The 6154-nt window shown below is 34.1% G+C and overlaps 1 long non-coding RNA gene across 1 annotated transcript; it reads left to right on the top strand.

Moving 5' to 3' along the window:
• Nucleotides 1–2610: 2610 nt before the first annotated feature.
• Nucleotides 2611–4778, top strand: LOC105769917 (uncharacterized). The gene is made up of 4 exons (XR_001126098.2): nucleotides 2611–3611; nucleotides 3688–3772; nucleotides 3868–4413; nucleotides 4557–4778. It is a non-coding gene; the product is annotated as an uncharacterized LOC105769917 (long non-coding RNA).
• Nucleotides 4779–6154: the final 1376 nt, after the last annotated feature.

Raw genomic sequence — 6154 nt, forward strand, 5'->3', positions numbered from 1 at the left:
TGTTTTATTTTATTTTACTTGTATTTTGGTTGCGAGGATAAGACGCGTCATCTCGTCGTTGCAAAGCAGCTTGCTTATGTCCTAAGGCTTTTATTTAAGGCCAAATGTTGTTATTAGTCATTGTACTCTGTATAAGTTATGAATTTAGTCCATATAATTTAATTTGGTTCATTTTAGTCCTTTACTTTTTGAGTTGATCAATTTTAATCTCTGTTTCTTTTTAATTTCAAAATGTCAATCCTAACTTAAATGTTAATAGTTAAATCCTTGTAAAGTTGTAAATTTAGATGTTCTACACTTTGATTATTCTTAATCCCTATATTTTTAAAATTTGAAATTCCATTTTTACATAAATAATAATCGTTTAATCCATTAATTAGTTTTTAATAATATGTGAAAATAAAAATTGATATGATATAACATATATAATAATATGTTTGTCACATAAGATTTTAAAAATAGAGTAATTTAACTTAATGAATTTAATGACTTCTTTCTTGTTAGGACCGACATTTAAATTTTGAAATATGTATAGATTAAAACATCAAATTAAAGTACAAAGATTAACTATATAATTTACACGTAGTATAAGGACTGATAGTAAAATTTAACCTTTGTTTAACCCTTTTAAAAAGAAATAAATAAGTTGGAATCGAGGAAGATACTAAACGCGGGGTGGCTACCATTTCGCGTCAGGATGGGGTCACAAAATGCTGGCATGTGTATTTACAAAAATATACTTTTTAAATTAAATTATTTAAAATTTATTAATTAGATTATTTAAAAGATAATTCGAAAAAACTTGAATAAAAAAACAAAAACAAAGTTTTAATGGATAAAAGTTCTTCAATTAGTTTTTCATAATAATAAAAGAACTTAACAATGTCATCTCATTACTTTTTTAAAGACATGATTTTGCTTTAAGAAAATGATTCCATAGCCCATACCAGAACCACCTTTTCTACTATTCATTTAGCTTCACAACAACATGCTAAACATAGTATTAACCCCATATAGAGGGTATGATTAGTTTCGATAAAATTAATTATTATAATGATGGAACATCTGTTTGGATCCAATTGCCACTTTGGTGGTAAATTGAAAATGAAAAATGGCCACTAAAAATATTATATTAACATAGAAAATTGAAGAGTGAATCGTAGCCCTTGAAAGTCGGATTTGATGGAGAGAATTTTTTTTGTATGTCATCGTACTTTTATTTTATATCATAAAGAAAATATTGACAAAATTTTACGGCCCTTAGATTTGCTTCAATATAGAGAATCAATCGCAGTTGTAGATTAAAAAAGGTGATGGATAAATTATTATGTTATAATATTTTATATTGTTAAATTGAAAATAACATAAATGTTATCAATATCTCAACCCTTGGATTTAACGGGAAACTGAGAATAAACTGTAGCCATTGGATTAAAATCATTAAAGTTAGATTATTATATTATATTAGTATATTTTATTTATTATTTTAATTAGATATTATATTAAGAAAGATGAAGAACTTCCTTCATCATTCATTTTCTTTCTCACGCCACTTCTTTTCTTTACAAATTAGACCTCCCTCACCATTAATACCCCTCCAAGCCAAGAATCACCAATTTGGCATGAGAATCCTTAGTGAAACCAAGATACCCACAACCTAGCTAGCTTAGTTTTTAAGATTGAAGTGGTGTGCTTATGATAAAGGAGAGAGAAAATCAAGTTTAAGTGGAACCCAAAGGATGCAAGAGAGAGGTAAAAAAGTTGAATCAAATGGTGTAGACAAAGGTAAACAAGTAGCAAAAGATTGAAGAGAGGTAAGAGAAGGCATAAGAAGCTCAATCAAGTAAGTACTATCTTACCAAATTAAATTTAAGTGCAAATTATGTTAAAATAGTTAAATTAATTTTTATATGTTTAGTTCATACATTATTATGATAATATTTAATGTGATAGAGATTAATAGAAGTGATAACATGATTTGAAAAATTAATTGCAAAGTGAAGATGTTATGTGTGATAAAATTTGTAGTAGAAAGTATTAAATTGTAAAGTTTATAAAATGACTATGTGAATTGAAATAAATATGTGAAAGGGTTTAAGTGAAGTGTCTATATGAAAATGAATCAAGCACATAATGTTGATGTATTGATTATTGAAATTCATGTTAATAAAGACTAAACTGAAGAGTGTGTAAAAGTTTTATTTGATATTGAATATATGAATGAATTTAATACAAATATTATTGTCATTGCTCATGTAGACAAGATAAGAAGACCATTTACACCATTAAAGGCCCATTTCTAATTTTATTTATGGAAATGGGAAAATTTTTTTCATTATTTACTAGAAAAGGCCGATTTTAGTAAAACGCGTCCATGTAGGAACGTTTTTGGGAGAAATTTCAGCAAAACGCGTCCCTGGGGGAGCGATTTTGCCATGTCAGCACAAAACGCCCCCACATGGACGCATTTTGATGACGTGGCAAAATCGCTCCCCTAGGGATGCGTTTTAGCCCGTGTTTTTTTCCCCAACTGCTATTTGATTTTTTGACCGTTGGGGGGTCCAACGGTAAAAAAAACCTATAAAACGCCTCTCCTATTTTTTCAAACATTATTTCTTCAATTTTCTCTCAATTTTCTCTCTAAATTTCTCAAAGCTCTCTTTAATTTTGGTAAAAAAGCTATCTTTAATTTTTTTTTCTGAATTAGTATTTTTTTTATAATTTCGAAAATATTTGATGTGTTAGCAATGGCCGGGGAATTAATTCGTCTCGATCATAAATATATCTCCGTCGAACAAATGAAAATGGTAAGGATTAATTTTAATTTTTCAATACTATTTAATATTTTTTTCATTTATGTAATTTTAATTCATTGTTATTTTATAATTTTTTATAACAGTCGTAGATTAGGTGTTACAATGCTATATTCGTAATATGTCTAGTCCTCCATCACCATTGATAAAAAATTACTTGCGGGAAGCGGGTTTTTGACACGTGGCCACTATAGGTCGGGGGTGCAAGTTGGACCCGAAACTCATCAGTGCATTGGTAGAGAGGTGGAGACCCAAGACGCGCACATTTCATCTTTCATACGGAGAGTGTACCATCACTTTGGAGGACATGCAGTTACAATTGGGATTGCCAGTGGATGCGTCCACATTCACCGAGTTCGTTCAATCTGCTGATTGGGGAGCCATATGTTATGATCTTTTTGGTGCGATTCCGGATAATATTTACGGAGGTCGGATCGAGATGGGCTAGTTACGAGACACATTTCCAAAGTCGGAGAATGATTCGACAGAAGTAGAAAGAATACAATATGTTCGGGCACATATTCTTGAGATGATTAGAGGTTATCTGATGCCGAACTTGTCACAAAACCTCGTACATCTGAGGTGGCTACTAAAACTCGTTGATTTTAGAGTAGCTGACGAATTTAGTTGAAGGTCTGCCATGTTGGCAACATTGTACTGGGAGATGTGCGAGGTGATGCCACCAACTAAAGCCAAAATCGGAGGTTGCCTATCACTACTACAATCATGGGCTCAGTTTCGCTTTCTATTTTAACGTCCTCGAGTGGACCACCCATATACATTCCCACTCATAACGAGGTAAATTTTATATTAGATTTTACAATTATTACATAGATTTAAAATATAATTGTATGCTAAAAATTTATTTAATTAGGTGGAACCATTCGGCGAGTTATGTTAGAATACCTACCGCTCTTGAAGATATACAGCTTCTATTAGACCAACGGTCGGAAGCGCAAGTAAGTATTAAATAATATATATACATAAAATAGTCGTTTCATATTTAGTATTTAGTATTATGTATATAACTAATATTTTTATCATGTTCATATAGTTTCAATGGACACCATACGAGGATCCAGAAATTCGAGCAATAATTCCGGATGAATTCTTTCAAAATCTGAACATTTCGCATGTGAAGGTCTCATTAGTCAACTATGCTACCGTGGAGATGCACCAGACGAATAGAGTGTTGCAGCAATTTGAATTTCGACAATCGATTCCCGTGGCACTTGAGGTGCTCGATGATGAGCACAAAATTGACTTTCACTAATCGAATATGAATATGCCAGTGTTTTGGTCGGAATATATTGAAATATGGGAAAATTGTTATGATCATATACCTACTCAGGAACCGATCATCGTTTCAGAGTTAGCGTGCGCACCGGATTACATGCTATGGTTTAAGATCCATGACAAGCCATATTTACTGTCGGAAGAGCAGAGGCGTCAATAAATTCGTGTCGAAAGGGAACGACGGGGCTCTTTAAATCTAATGAGAAGGGATGACAGCACGAGCCCATCAACAACGCCCACACAATCACCGGACCCAACGCCTCAATCGACGACACCACATCACAGCCTCTTCAGATTATGTCAGGTGCGTATCCTAGCCCTTATATGTATCCTAACCCTTATATGTTTCCTTTTCCCAGTCCTATGACATGTTAGAATGCATGGTCTGGTGCATTTCCTTTCCCGATGACTCTGACTCAACTGACAATATATAGCCTGCTGTCGCAGAAGGGATCGCACGAGGTGTCGTCGGGGAGCTCTTCTCATTACTAATCCCCATCGCCTTATGAGATTCAAACACATCCGCCGTGGGTAATGCAAACACCTTTGCCTTCTTTATTCTATCCAGGTGGGTCATCCTCCCAACACCCATAACCACAACCCCCGCTGAGAGCTGAACCAAGGAGGAATCTAGCGCGTAACCATCGATGACCCCCATATGGCACTAATTCCGATCAGCACCAACATTGATTTTTTAATATATTTGTACAAACTATTTTTATATTCTTTCATTTAATAAAATAAAAGTTGTTTTTAATATTTTAATAGTAATTTATTTTTTATATTTTTAATAAAATAGAAATAATGCAACATTGTTTTATTACAGCAACTATCAACTATTTCAATTTGGACATGATCGAATTGTATGACCTGGGTTCTTATACCATCCGCACAACTTATGTTGGTTCGTTCTTTTCTGGATATCCATATTGTTACGTATTCTATTCGAGCAAGGTCGACCTTTTGGTTTGTGACGCAATTCCCTATCCAATAACAACTTAAACGGAGCAAGCGATATAGGTGACCACTTACGTTCATCTGGAACTGGTGGGAATACGTGTCTCCACACATTGTACATGTATTCTATTTTGTACACTTCGTCGACATATCTCATGGGATCCAAACAGAGATTCTGGCAAGTTGCAATTACATGAACGCATGGATAACAAAGTGCGTCAAACGTCCCACAGTCGCAAGTCCTATTTCTCAGGTGTACACGATATTACCCGCATGTAATACATTGGTTTAGTTTGTCAAACTATGTCACATAAAACTATAGGTTATCGCGATCGTGACACACTATGTGCATAGTATTGGCCCGCACCTTTGCCTTATTAATTTCTTGCAATACCTTCTGGCACCATACATGGCCTCCCTGCATTTGGCCTTTATAACTCACTGCTCGTTTTGGAAATAGTGTCACTAAATGAAAATATATTTCTCGCACAATCGAGATTATCGACAAATGACACGTTCTTTTTAGAACAGAATTTATGCATTCAGCTAGGTTTGAGGTCATATAACCATATCATAAGCCGTCGTCGTATGCTTGTATCCACTATTCGAAAGGTATGTTACAGAGGTAGTCTGCACCTTGTTCGTTAACTGAACGCAAAATCGCCAAAATTTTATGAAAATGTTCATTATTGATCTCGTACCTTACCAATATAAGTTGATAGCGAAAATTACATACCACTCTTCCATTCAGAATAAATTGAATATTACAAACAAAATTATATTAATAGAGATTAAATACCGATGTTAGTCACTTACCATCGTTCAGTGGTAGACCGATATTACCCGTAGTAGTTGGACATAACGTGCCTTAGACAATACTGATAGTGTGTGCGATCCCATAGGCTTCCCTGTCGCTCAATTACGGCTAGTATTTCAGTGCTCCGATCCGATATAACGTAGATATCAGGTTGGGGGCAGACATGCCTTCTTAACCTAAAAAGAAATAAATCTCAGTCATCACTTGACTCCCTCGGTGTTATTGCAAATACAATTGGAAGGATTCTCTCACCGCCATCCTGTGCCACAAC

This window comes from Gossypium raimondii, chromosome 5, assembly GCF_025698545.1.
Source record: "Gossypium raimondii isolate GPD5lz chromosome 5, ASM2569854v1, whole genome shotgun sequence".
Classification (NCBI taxonomy): Eukaryota; Viridiplantae; Streptophyta; class Magnoliopsida; order Malvales; family Malvaceae; genus Gossypium; species Gossypium raimondii.